This window comes from Miscanthus floridulus, chromosome 15, assembly GCF_019320115.1.
Source record: "Miscanthus floridulus cultivar M001 chromosome 15, ASM1932011v1, whole genome shotgun sequence".
In the NCBI taxonomy this organism is placed as follows: Eukaryota; Viridiplantae; Streptophyta; class Magnoliopsida; order Poales; family Poaceae; genus Miscanthus; species Miscanthus floridulus.
In genome coordinates this window covers 15,501,074-15,515,556 of record NC_089594.1, presented here as the reverse complement: position 1 = coordinate 15,515,556, position 14,483 = coordinate 15,501,074, and positions in this window count along the sequence as shown.

Here is a 14,483-nt window from a genome sequence, read left to right as displayed (position 1 = left end):
AGTTAAGCACACGACCTCTAGCTTCTGGTTGGCGAGATTGCACATTTGGGATGTGCTTTACCTCCAAAGTTTGTTGCAGCAGCGATTGTTGCTAAACTTCCTGCAGAGTGGCGTGATTTTACTATAGCTCTGAAGCACAAAAGAGAAGAGATTTCTATTGAAGATCTCATTGCAGCTCTTGATGTGGAAGAGAAGGCAAGGGCAAAAGATGTGCAGGTGAAGAACGTGCAGAACAGTGCCAATTTTGTTCAAAACAAGAAACAATTTAACAAGAAGAAGGGTCCCAAGGCGAATAAGGTTACTAGCTTTAAAAAGAAGAAAACAGAGAAGAAAACAGAGAAGAAGGATCTGAAGAATCTCACCTGTTTTGTGTGCGGTAATCCTAGTCACTTTGCCAAGGATTGTCCTGATCGCAAGGACAGGACCACCGAACTGAGCAAAAAGTTCACTAATGTGACCATTGGCGAGGCCTCGACTTCAGGAGGGTACGGTAAATCTCCTGTTGTTTATTATGCATTTCAGTCTATCGACTGGTGGGTTGATACTGGTGCAAATGTTCACGTGTGTTCTGATGCTTCCTTGTTTTCTTCGTATCAGGCAGCAGGGACTTCCAGCGTCCTAATGGGAAACGGAACGCGTGCTTCTGTTCTTGGTGTTGGTACGGTAGATCTGAAGCTCACTTCAGGGAAAACCATCCAATTGAAGAATGTCCAGCACGCACCTGCGATAAACAAGAACCTGCTGAGTGGGTCTCTCCTGTGTAGGAGTGGTTATAAGCTAGTATTCGAGTCGAATAAAGTTGTAGTGTCTAAATTTGGGGCTTTTATAGGAAAAGGCTATGACAGCGGAGGCTTGTTCCGCCTAAGTACTATGGATTCTTGTTATAGTTTGAATATTACTACTGGTTTGAATAAAAATTATGCTGATGTATGGCATTCGAGGTTCTGTCATGTTGGTTTTGATACAATTGCTAGAATGTCCAGATCTGAGTTAATTCCTAAAAGTGATATAGTCAAGAATTCTAAGTGCCAAACTTGTGTGCAAGCAAAACAACCTCGAAAACCTTTTAAGGCATTAGAGTCTGAGAACAATCTAGCACCACTAGATTTGATCCATTCTGATTTATGTGAGATGAATGGTGTTTTGACTAAAGGAGGAAAAAAATATTTTCTTACTTTCATTGATGATGCAACACGTTACTGTTATGTTTACTTGCTGAAGTCTAAGGATGAAGCGCTGGACTATTTTAGAATATATAAGGCAGAGGTTGAGAACCAGTTAGAAAAGAAGATTAAGAGACTTAGAGATGATCGGGGAGGAGAGTATATCTCTAATGATTTTTCTAATTTATGTTCTGAGCATGGGATTATCCATGAATTTACACCACCCTATTCACCACAATCAAATGGTGTAGCTGAGAGGAAAAACCGGTCACTTACAGATTTGGTGAACGCCTTATTAGAGAGTGCCGGTATGCCAAAGATGTGGTGGGGGGAAGCAATCTTGACTGTAAATTTTGTGCTCAATAGAGTTATCACCAAGAGAAGTGACATAACTCCATACGAGGCATGGAGGGGCAGAAAACCCAATGTCAACTTTCTGTGAACGTGGGGATGTTTGGCGAAAGTCAACATTCCACAACCGAAGAAAAGAAAACTTGGGCCAAAAACAGTCGATTGCATTTTTATAGGATACGCTCAGAATAGTCCTGCCTATAGATTCTTGGTAGTTAAATCCGATACTCCAGAGATTATAGTAGACACAATAATGGAGTCTAAGGATGTTACTTTCTTTGAGGATATCTTTCCTATGAGACCGAGTAGCAGTACTTTAGAAAATCTGGATGCAGCCATTCCTAACTCTGAACAAGTTGAGAACATACCTTTACGAGAGAATAATGAGGAGGATAACAATTCAGACATCACTCCGCGCAGGAGTAAGAGACAAAAGGTTCAGAAATCTTTTGGAGATGACTTTATTGTATACCTTGTGGACGACGTGCCTACGACTCTAGCTGATGCTTATGCGTCTTTGGATGCTGACTATTGGAAAGAGGCAGTCCGTAGCGAGATGGACTCCATCATGACAAATGAGACTTGGGAAATCACTGAACGTCCTGTTGGGTGCAAACCTATTGGATGTAAGTGGATTTTCAAGAAAAAGATGAGACCAGATGGCACGATTGAAAAATATAAAGCGAGGCTTATGGCCAAAGGCTTTACCTAGAAAGAAGGTGAAGATTATTTTGACACCTATTCACCTGTGGCTAGGTTAACCACCATTAGGGTGCTCATTGCATTAGCTGCTTCCTATGGTCTACACATTCATCAAATGGATGTAAAGACAGCTTTTCTTAATGGAGAGTTGGAGGAAGAAATCTATATGGAGCAACCTGATGGTTTTGTGGCTAAGGGACAGGAGGGTAAAGTTTGTAGATTGTTAAAATCCTTATATGGCCTAAAACAAGCACCCAAACAATGGCATGAAAAATTTGATCAAACCTTAACCTCTGCTGGTTTTGTTGTAAATGAAGCAGATAAGTGTGTATACTATCGCCATGGTGGGGGTCAAACAGTGATCTTGTGCTTATATGTGGATGATATACTCATATTTGGGACTAACACTGCCATGATTGACGAGGTCAGATCATTCTTATCTTCATGCTTCGACATGAAGGATCTGGGTGAAGCAAGTGTTATCCTGAATATTAAGTTGATCAAAAATGAGAATGGGATTATTCTAAATCAATCTCATTATGTGGAAAAAATACTGTGCCGCTTTGGCTTTGAGAATGCCAAAGTATCCCCTACGCCCTACGATGCTAGTGTAAAGCTAAGGACAAATAAAGGCGAAGGGTTGGACCATTCGAGATATTCACAAATAATTGGGTCCCTCTTGTATCTCGCTGGTGCAACACGTCCCGATATATCTTTTGCTGTGAGCAAATTAAGTCGTCTTACTTCCAATCCAGGGAAGGATCATTGGGATGCACTAGAGAGAGTGCTACGTTACCTGAGAGGTACAATCGAATATGGAATTCACTATACTGGTTATCCATCTATATTGGAAGGATATAGTGATTCCAACTGGATTTCTGATGCAGATGCAATTAAAGCCACGAGTGGCTATGTGTTTACACTAGCAGGTGCTGCAGTTACATGGAGGTCATGTAAACAGACCATTTTGACGCGGTCTACCATGGAAGCTGAGCTTGTAGCACTTGACACGGCTACTGTTGTGGCCGAGTGGCTAAGAGAGCTACTCATGGACTTGCCACTGGTAGAGAAACCAGTTCCGGCAATCCTTATGTACTGTGACAACCAAACGGTATTGATCAAAGTTACGAGTACTAAGGATAATTCGAAGTCCTCGAGACATGTGAAGCGGAGGCTTAAATCTGTTAGAAAGCTAAAAAAACTCCGGAGTAATTGCTGTGAATTATATTCGCAGTGAGAAAAATCTAGCAGATCCCTTTACAAAAGGCCTTGCACGGACAACGATTTCTGTTGCAAGCATGGACATGGGGTTGAGACCCATTTAGTTGCAAAGTAATGGCAACTCATTTCCTTTGATAGGAGATCCCTGATTTAAAAAAATGAGAAAAATAAGTTACTGTTGTAACAGGGAGTACAGACTGCTTAAAAAATTTAAAATTCCCCATGTTCCATGAAATGTACTCTCTTCTGTATGGAAGGCTGGCTATTATGCCTTAATGTATTCTAGTGTCCACCGAGGGAAAATGTATTGTCCTACAGGATACCTAAAATGAATACACCTATGTGAGCTAAACTGTTAGGTCGCAGTTCATTAGAGTGGGGTACTCTTTGGGAAGCTCATGAGAAGATCGAGGAGCAAGACGTTTAAAAGCTCCGTTTGGACTTGGCGTTCTTGCAGCCTAGTACCAGTTGGATCTTCAAGAGAAATCTGACAGCAAAAAGCTATGAATTTAAGGCTTAGTCCATTCACAAGCTGCTGAAAGATGGACCTGGTTGATCTAGGTGTAAGTTCAACCCGTACGGGACTTATACTGAAAATCTGGTATATATAAAGAATGTTCAGTACAACAGCTTTGGAATTGGTGGGGGTTGTTGGATTTAGGCTCATGTTTGGCCTAATTTGAAAAATTCCAAAGCATGCACAACCTATAGTCCCATATTGCAAATTCAAGGAGACGTTGCCTTGCTTAAATATGGGAGTCTCCTCTCTATGCAAAATAGGTGAAAATGAGAGAAAAGGAGACTGTTGCTACATGCACACGTAGCTCGCGCGCATTTTTCGCGTGAAAAATCGCGTGACTTGTGACTTGCGATGAGCGCGACGCGTACGTGTACAGCAGGCTATTATTTGTGCAGTTTCCATTTTTTATGCTGAGCGTAGTGGCGCTTCAATGTGATTGAAACTCCTATTTTAAACAGTAATAAGATGTGTCAGTTTCTGCTATTTGATTGCAGTATTTTCTATCATTAAATTGGGCAGTTTTTACTGCTTGATGAGGGGAATTGATGCACTATGAAGGCCTATAAAATCAGGAGACGTCCTGGTTGAAGGGTACGCATTTACACGCTCACCTTCCCACTCGCTGTGTTGAGCTTCTCGCTGCTGCGCCTCGTCGACCTTTGAGTTCGGCGTGCACCGGACTTGAAGAGAACGGGATCTCCGAAACCACTGCCGCGAGACTCCTGCACAGGGCGGCAATCAGGTTTTTGGGCAGCGTCTACACGCGACCGCTTGGTGATCTACAACATCTACTTCAACACATTCGACTACGTTCTGCGCGGGATCATTGAGTAATTTCCTTGCACAATCCAGTTCTAGTCAGTATGTTGCCTGTTTACTTGTGTTATATGCTTGCATCATTTTTTATCTATGAGTCTTTCCTCCAAACAAAATCTGGAATGTATTTTAGGCACATATTTCCAACATTCCAAAAACCTGATTGTGCCTATTTCTGTGATCTAGCAATGGCAAATAATGCATCTGATGCCATGAAACCTGAGAGGTTTGGAGGTGAGAACTTCCGCAAATGGTAGACAAATCATATTTGGGAACTATCGCCATGGTGGGGGTCAAACAGTGATCTTGTGCTTGTATGTGGATGATATACTCATATTTGGGACTAACACTGCCATGATTGACGAGATCAAATCATTCTTATCTTCATGCTTCGACATGAAGGATTTGGGTGAAGCAAGTGTTATCCTGAATATTAAGTTGATCAAAAATGAGAATGGGATTATTCTAAATCAATCTCATTATGTGGAAAAAATATTGTGTCGCTTTGGCTTTGAGAATGCCAAAGTATCCCCTACGCCCTACGATGCTAGTGTAATGCTAAGGATAAATAAAGGCGAAGGGTTGGACCATTTGAGATATTCACAAATAATTGGGTCCCTCTTGTATCTCGCTGGTGCAACACGTCCCGATATATCTTTTGCTGTGAGCAAATTAAGTCGTTTTACTTCCAATCCAGGGAAGGATTATTGGGATGCACTAGAGAGAGTGCTACGTTACCTGAGAGGTACAATCGAATATGGAATTCACTATACTGGTTATCCATCTGTATTGGAAGGATATAGTGATTCCAACTAGATTTCTGATGCAGATGCAATTAAAGCCACGAGTGGCTATGTGTTTATACTAGCAGGTGCTGCAGTTACATGGAGGTCATGTAAACAGACCATTTTGACGTGGTCTACCATGGAAGCTGAGCTTGTAGCACTTGACACGGCTACTAATGAGGCCGAGTGGCTAAGAGAGCTACTCATGGACTTGCCACTGGTAGAGAAACCAGTTCCGGCAATCCTTATGTACTGTGACAACCAAACGGTATTGATCAAAGTTACGAGTACTAAGGATAATTCGAAGTCCTCGAGACATGTGAAGCGAAGGCTTAAATCTGTTAGAAAGCTGAAAAACTCCGGAGTAATTGTTGTGAATTATATTCGCAGTGAGAAAAATCTAGCAGATCCCTTTACAAAAGGCCTTGCACGGACAACGATTTCTGTTGCAAACATGGACATGGGGTTGAGACCCATTTAGTTGCAAAGTAATGGCAACTCATTTCCTTTGATAGGAGATCCCTGATTTGGAAAATGAGAAAAATAAGTTACTGTTGTAACAGGGAGTACAGACTGCTTAAAAAAATTAAAATTACCCTTGTTCTATGAAATGTACTCTCTTCTGTATGGAAGGCTGGCTATTATGCCTTAATGTATTCTAGTGTCCATCGAGGGAAAATGTATTGTCCTACAGTATACCTAAAATGAATACACCTATGTGAGCTAAACTGTTAGGTCGCTGTTCATGAGAATGGGGTACTCTTTGGAAAGCTCATGAGAAGATCGAGGAGCAAGACCTTTAAAAGCTTCATTTGGACTTGGCGTTCTTGCAGCCTAGTACCAGTTGTATCTTCAAGAGAAATCTGACAGCAAAAAGCTATGAATTCAAGGCTTAGTCCATTCACAAGCTGCTGAAAGATGGACCAGGTTGATCTAGGTGTAAGTTCAACCCGTACTGGACTTATACTGAAAATCTGGTATATATAAAGAATGTTCAGTACAGCAGCTTTGGAATTGGTTGGGGATTGTTGGATTTAGGCCCATGTTTGGCCTAATTTGAAAAATTCTAAAGCATGCACAACCTATAGTCCCATATTGCTAATCAAGGAGAGGTTGCCTTGCTTAAATATGGGAGTCTCCTCTCTATGCAAAATAGGTGAAAATAAGAGAGAAGGAGACTGTTGCTACATGCACGCGCAGCTCGAGCGCATTTTTCGCGTGAAAAATCGCGTGACTTGTGACTTGCGACGAGTGTGACGCGTACGTGTACAGCAGGCTATTATTTGTGCAGTCTCCATTTTTTATGCTGAGCGTAATGGCGCTTTAATGTGATTGAAACTGCAGTTTTAAACAGTAATAAGGTGTGTCAGTTTCTGCTATTTGATTGCAGCATTTTCTGTCATTAAATTGGGCAGTTTTTACTCTTGATGAGGGGAATTGATGCACTATGAAGGCCTATAAAATTAGGAGACGTCCTGGTTGAAGGGTACGTATTCACACGCTCACATTCCCACTCGCTGTGCTGAGCTTCTCGCTGCTGCGCCTCGTCGACCTTTGAGTTCGGCGTGCACCGGACTTGAAGAGAGCGGGATCTCCGAAACCACTGCCGCGAGACTCCTGCACGGGGCGGCAATCAGGTTTTTGGGCAGCGTCTACACACGACCGCTTGGTGATCTGCAACATCTACTTCAACACATTCGACTACGTTCTGCGCGGGATCATTGAGTAATTTCCTTGCGCAATCCAGTTCTAGTCAGTATGTTGCTTGTTTACTTGTGTTATATGCTTGCATCATTTTTTATCTATGAGTCTTTCCTCCAAACAAAATCTGGAATGTATTTTAGGCACATATTTCCAACAGTTAGCACAGTCTCGACAAAGAGTTCCGTTACGTTGTCTATCATATTATATAGAATAGAATAGAACTTGAATAAAACACCAAATCTCAATACAAAATTTCATTCTAGAGTTTCATAGGTATTTTTTTCTAAGACTCACATAGAGTTGATAATCGTGTCAAAGGAGTTTCATCCCCATGAAACTCATTTACGCCCCGTTCGCTTCGCTGAAAAAATAAGCCAAAATATTATTCCGGCTGATTTGTTGTGCGAGAAAAACACTGTTTCGGCTAAAAAATCAAGCTGAAAAAGACGGATTATAAGAGAAGCAAACATGACCGTATTCTCTCTTTATTAAAACATTGTCAAGTCATTAAAAATACATATGTGTCAAGCTATTAAATATAAATGAAACTCCCACCGAGACTGGTCTTAGCTTACTTGTACTCGTTGGTTAACATGACACTAAAAATAGCTCTATTGTAGTACGTATACTTATGTTTATGTGGTCTGACGGGTAAAACATATAGGAACAACTAACATGGCCACACATTACAATAGAACAAGTCCATGCCACGATTCGTATATATAGAATTGGGTGGTTTGTTTATGATCCTTATTTCCTAACGGGATTTTTTGAGAGCCACAAGGCTACCACACGAAATTCATTGGTTTGCCTGACGTGCTGTTGAGTGTGTTTTTGCTTTTGATTTGAAACTCTCAACATTTCGATGCCCCTTTTATCTCATTTCATATACTTAGTCATAGATCTTTACCTTCAAGTGCCACATTGATGATGATCCCTTTGCTGGGCCTTATGACTTGACATTTTGCTGGGCCTTATGACTTGACATACTTTTTTTTAATTATCTTTAAAAATAATTGGATCATGTGTGATCAGTGTTTTGCATATTGGAATCATCGTCCCATAACCATGGATGGTTAAAATGATTCTTTGATAGCAACACATAGATGTATCACAATCTCGAAACATGATCATTGTTCTCTGTTTTAGCGCTCGACCTTGGTTTCTTAAGCAAAGTTGTTGCCTAACCTGAGAAGATGAGTTTGGCAGTGATTAGAGGATGATGAGTGACGCTTTTGACACCCAAAACCGAGCCCAAAACACCAGTATACTCACTGTCAGTCCTGTTCTTAAAACCCTGAAATCAGCCTGACGCTGCAACCTTTGCAGCCTCATTACTCTCTAACCATTACTCTCTAACCTTAAAAGCGAAGAAAAGCAAAAAAAAAAAAAAAAAATAGAGAGAGTTGGCAAGTGAATTACTGTACTTTTCCTCTTCTTTTTTTTTAACTGACACTTTCCTTGTCCTTGGTATAGCCATACATATAATATGGTTGCCTCTGAGTAGTTAAAGCATGACTGTAAATGATATTGGGATATAGTTGTGCAAACTTGTGTGGTCTTATTAGGCCGTCGTGAGAAAGTTTCTCGATCCTCAAAAGTTCCTGTGAATATCTGACTCACTCCATGTGTTTCTGCCCCCAAACATGTATGTCTTCTATTATTCATTAGGAAACCATGTTCCTTATTTCTTTTCTCAAAATGCACAACCTAGCACCTTATAAATTGTTTTAAAATAATTTACATCAGTCCATAAATAATTAAAGTATTAAAATCATTTATGATGATAACAAATATATTAGGTTTAGACTAAATTAGAAAATACTAAACTTTATTTAATCTTTATGTAACATTAATAATATTAGAAGTTTTTTATAGATATATACTATTAAATAGTTTCAAGGCATCATTACTAGTATTAAAATTAAATTATTAGTCACTGCTCATATAGAGAAAACTTCTTAAATAGATTCATTATACCTTGTTTTCTCACTACGGGACTCAGTGAATTTGCCGAGTGCCAGGGGCACTCGGCAAAGCCCAATTTGCACTCGGCAAAGGCTTTGCCGAGTGTTGCACTCGGCAAAGAGCACTCGGCAAAAAAACAGTCGGCAAAGACGTCTTTGCCGAGTGTCTTTTATCGGGCACTCGGCAAAGCCTTTGCCGAGTGCCGACACTCGGCAAAGTTGGAACCGAAAAAAAACCCGAAAAAAATGGAAATTTTTACCCAAAAAAAATGGAAATTTTTTTTTAATTGGTGGAGGCCCCCACCGGTCAGCGCCCATCCATCTCCGGCTTTTTTCGCGTAAATTTCACGGCTACGTGGCCGACGGGATTCGAACCCAAGACCTCTCGCTGCGCACAAACCTCCTCTACCACTACACCACACTGTCACTTGTGTCTAGAATCCGTTTTAGTTCCCAATATATTATACTAAACCGAGTGTAAATTGCTTATTTGAGGCCGTAAATGAATTCAAATCAAAAAGTGGTCAACTACAAAGTTTCATAAATTTTTGAGATCTACAATTTTCATTTAGTAAGTTTTTCCATCCGAGGTCGTTTGAAAAATTTGAATTTTAAATTTGAGAGATTCAAACGTAGTTTTGCATGATAAGATGATTTCAAATCAAAAAGTTGTCAACTACATAGTTTCATAACTTTTGGAGATCTACAATTTTCATTTAGGAAGTTTTTTCATCCGAGGTCGTTTGAAAAATTCAAATTTTCAAATTTTCAAATTCAAACGTCATTTTTGCATGAAAAATGATTTCAAATCAAAATGTTGCCAACTACAAAATTTCATAACTTCTCAAGATCTACAAAGTTTATTTTGGTCATTTGTTCATCCGACATAGTGGTAGTAACATTGTTCACAAATCATATATATCTCTCTTCTATTTTCATGAAATTAATGAGAGATGTATATTTTATGAACAACGTTATTGTCGCTTTGTCAAATAAAGAAATGACCAAAATAAACTTTATAGATCTTGAGAAGTTATACAACTTTGTAGTTGAAAAGTTTTTCATTTGAATTCATTTAGGGCCTCAAAAATTGATTCGAAAAACTGATTTGCCGAGGGCCAAAAAAATACACACGGCAAAATACCTCTTTGCCGAGTGCCAAAACATAGGCACTCGGCAAAATACGGCTTTGCCGAGTGTTAAAAAAAAAACACTCGGCAAACTGAGAGTAAATTGCTTGTTTGAGGCCCTAAATGAATTCAAATCAAAAAGTGGTCAACTACAAAGTTTCATAACTTTTTGAGATCTACAATTTTCATTTAGTAAGTTTTTCCATCCGAGGTCGTTTGAAAAATTTGAATTTTAAATTTGAGAGATTCAAACATAGTTTTGCATGATAAGATGATTTCAAATCAAAAAGTTGTCAACTACATAGTTTCATAACTTTTGGAGATCTACAATTTTCATTTAGGAAGTTTTTTCATCCGAGGTCGTTTGAAAAATTCAAATTTTAAAATTTTCAAATTCAAACGTCGTTTTTGCATGACAAGATGATTTCAAATCAAAATGTTGCCAACTACAAAATTTCATAACTTATCAAGATCTACAAAGTTTATTTTGGTCATTTGTTCATCCGACATAGTGGTAGTAACATTGTTCACAAATCTTATATATGTATCTTCTACTTTCATGAAACTAATATGAGAGATATGAGAGATGTAGATTTTATGAACAACGTTATTGTCGCTTTGTCAAATGAAGAAATGACCAAAATAAACTTTGTAGATCTTGAGAAGTTATACAACTTTGTAGTTGAAAAGTTTTTCATTTGAATTCATTTAGGGCCTCAAAAATTGCTTCGAAAAAATGATTTGCCGAGGGCAAAAAAAAATGCACACGGCAAAAAGCTTCTTTGCCGAGTGCCAAAACAAAGGCACTCGGCAAAATACATCTTTGCCGAGTGCCAGAAAAAAACACTCGGCAAAGACGTATTTTGCCGTGTGTTTTTGTTTGCCGAGTGTATTTTATTTGGCACTCGGCAAACACGGTCTTTGCCGAGTGCCCGATAAAATACACTCGGCAAACACTCGGCACTCGGCAAATCGCCGGTTTCCGGTAGTGTCTCTTGTGGATACGGATAAACGTTATGGATCTGAAATCGGATAGAGAAAAATACCAAAAAATGAATTCCGATACAACCATTTATTATGCATATTAAAAACAGATATGAATACAGATATCTATATACAAGCAGTTTTAGTAGATACGATATATTTTCATTTTCCATCCTATATATATATATAAGGGGTATCCATATGTTATTACAAGTTCTAATCGGTCAAAGGCTCAAGGCTGCCCCATAGACCGCACTAGCCTGGCTCGTGGGTTCATTTGATAGAGCCTGTCATTTTTCTCCTTTTCTCTCAAAATAAACTAGAATCTACGGAAGCCTTAGTTTCACCGGCTCCTCACTGTACCAAGAAGCAAAGACCTAAGGGCCTCTTTGGCACGGCTTATGCCGGCTTCGGCTTCATCTATTTTGCGCAAATCGAGGCCCTGTAGCGTGAAGTCGTTTTGTAAGCCGGGGTTAAAATGAACTAGAAGCCGGAAAAAATCAGTTTTTCTGGCTTCACCGGCTTTGGCTTCACCGGTGAAGCCGTTTTGGATGAGCCGTGCCAAAGAGGGCTTAAGTATAGTACATAGAAAATACTTGTCTATATAGAGCTTCCTTCTATTGCAGCATCAGCAATAGATAGGAAATACAACTTCAAAACATTTGGTAGTTCTCAGCGAATTTATTGAGGAAACATAATGAACATGAGCATAAGATTACCCTTAGGTCTATAATTGGACAATGAATATATTGCAGCATGATAACATGGATCTTTCCATATATAGCAAGTTAGCAACACGCGGACATAAAACTAGTTAATAATAACTAGTCAAAAGGCAAAGTAGCACGGTAGCACCACCATTTGTGTCGAGCTAGCTAGTTATTCCACCACCGTGCCGTCGTCGTCATCTTCATCGTCGGTGACCTCGGCCTCCGACTCATCAACGGCATAGCCAAACTTATCGTACTGCTCAAGGAGTGCCGTCTGCCAGGCACGCATCTTGTTCATGAGGTCCATGTTCTCGGCGTAGGATTCCTGGAAGTCCTGGGAGTGTTTGGCGAGCTCGTCTTCGGTGAGAATACACTCGTCAGGGATAATCGTGAAGAGCCTCGCCTTAAAACTTTCCATGACCCGCGTCGGCACCACCCTCTTGATCACCACCTTCTTGGTCTTCTTCGTCTTACCGTCCGGCTGCGCCAGGGCCAGGGCCGCCGCCTCCTCCGGCGTCGGCGCTGTGAAGAAGGGAATCCTCTCCACTGACGCCTGATTCGCCGCGACGAACTCCTTCTTGAGCTTCAGAATCTTGCCTTCCTCCAATGCGCCCGCCTCCTCCAGCTTCTGAATCTTAGCTTCATCCGTGTCTGACGCGCTCGGCGCCTGCTTCTTTCTCTTGAGGACAGGGACAGAGTCGCCGGCCTCCGAAGACGTGGACGCGGACGCGCGAGCCGTCGCCTTCCTCTTCTGGTATCGACGACGGGACCCCATCGCCCGCAATCTATGGATCGATCTAGCTACGTCTCGAAAAAGACGATCTGGATGGTTTGCGAGGACGCGACACGGAAGATGGCAGGGAAGGACCGAAGGAGAGCCGCAGATATACACGGAAGATGGCAAGGCGGTAACCCTTTCGGATTCGAATGCAACTATGCAAACGGAAAAACAATTTCTATCTAGTATATATACATATATATATAAATAAAGGCGACGCGACGGCGGCGCCTGTCCGCATCCGTATCGAGGGCTCGAGGCTGACTTGCGTTAGGGTATGATCGATCGATGGCGTCTGCTGCGACGGGGGACGGTGATGATCGAGACCTCAACCTTGTTGCACTGCATCTTTGTAATCATGTCAAACAAAATTTGTATCAGCATGTAGGTGCATTAGCATAGTTTACACGATTGTAATTCAGTTGTAAGCATGTTTGATTACGCGCGTAGAATCAGGGGCAGAACGGAGACTTGCACGTTCTGCGCCTTGACCGCGCCCACCATGCCTGTCCCGCCATGACGGGCTCGCCGTGCTTGTCGCACGGGTTCCGAAAGATAAGGAGCACCGTGCAGCAGCACGTCGTGGCGGGGGATGCGGATCACGCCGGGCATATATGAACATGAAATGCATCAAAAAAAATGCTGCGCCATTTGCAGTGAAAAACCCGTGTCCACTCTCGTGCTCTCGCGTGTGTTCTCGGCGGTTCCCCGTGGTGACCGCGCTTCGGACCTCGCCGGTGCCGGCAAGATCTCAGCGTCGGAGCCACTCCGGCGCCAACACGTGGCATCAGAGCCCGGTGGATGCACTACGGTGGATCCGTGAGTCCCCCTCGAGAGCCTGCGAGGAAGAAGCGCGTGATCCCGCGACGACAACCACCGCCAATCGCCATGGGCAAAAACTCGAGCTCCTCCGGCGGCGTCAAGGAAAGCTCCTTGATGTGGCCAATGTTGACGCGCGACAACTACACCGAGTGGGAGATGCTGATGCAATGCAACTACGAAGCATTGGAGATTTGGGGGGTGATCGACCCACGTACCAATGTGAAGCGGGCGCAGGATCGGCAGGCGATGAGCGCGCTCTTGCGCTCTGTCCCGAAGGAGATGTGGCAGTCGCTCGGTCGGCACAAGACCGTGAAGGAGGCGTGGGAGGCGGTGAGGACGATGCGGGTCGGTGCAGATCGAGTGAAGGAGGTGAACGCCCAGAAGCTGTTGAAGGACTTCGAGAACATCGCCTTCAAGGAGGGCGAATCCATCGACGACTTCGGTATGCGGATCACCAACCTCGTCGGCAACCTCAAGACGCTCGGCGAGACGATCGACGATGAACGCGTGGTCAAGAAGTTCCTCCGTGTGGCCCCCGCGAGGTTCAATCAGATGGTCGTTTCGATCGAGATGTTTTGTGATCTGAAAACACTCACCATCGAGGAACTCATCGGGCGACTGCGCGCGGCGGAGGAACGCCTCGACGACAAGGTGGACAAGGTCACGGACAAGATGGGCCGGCTTCTCCTCGCGGAGGAGGACTGGCTCGAGAAGAACAAGCATCGTTTCCACACCGGGGCCAAGCCATGTGGAAGCGGTGGCGGTGGCGGCGGCGGCTCCAAGAAGAACAAGGCGGTGGCGCGATCTAAAGGCGGTGCCTCAGGCGAGGT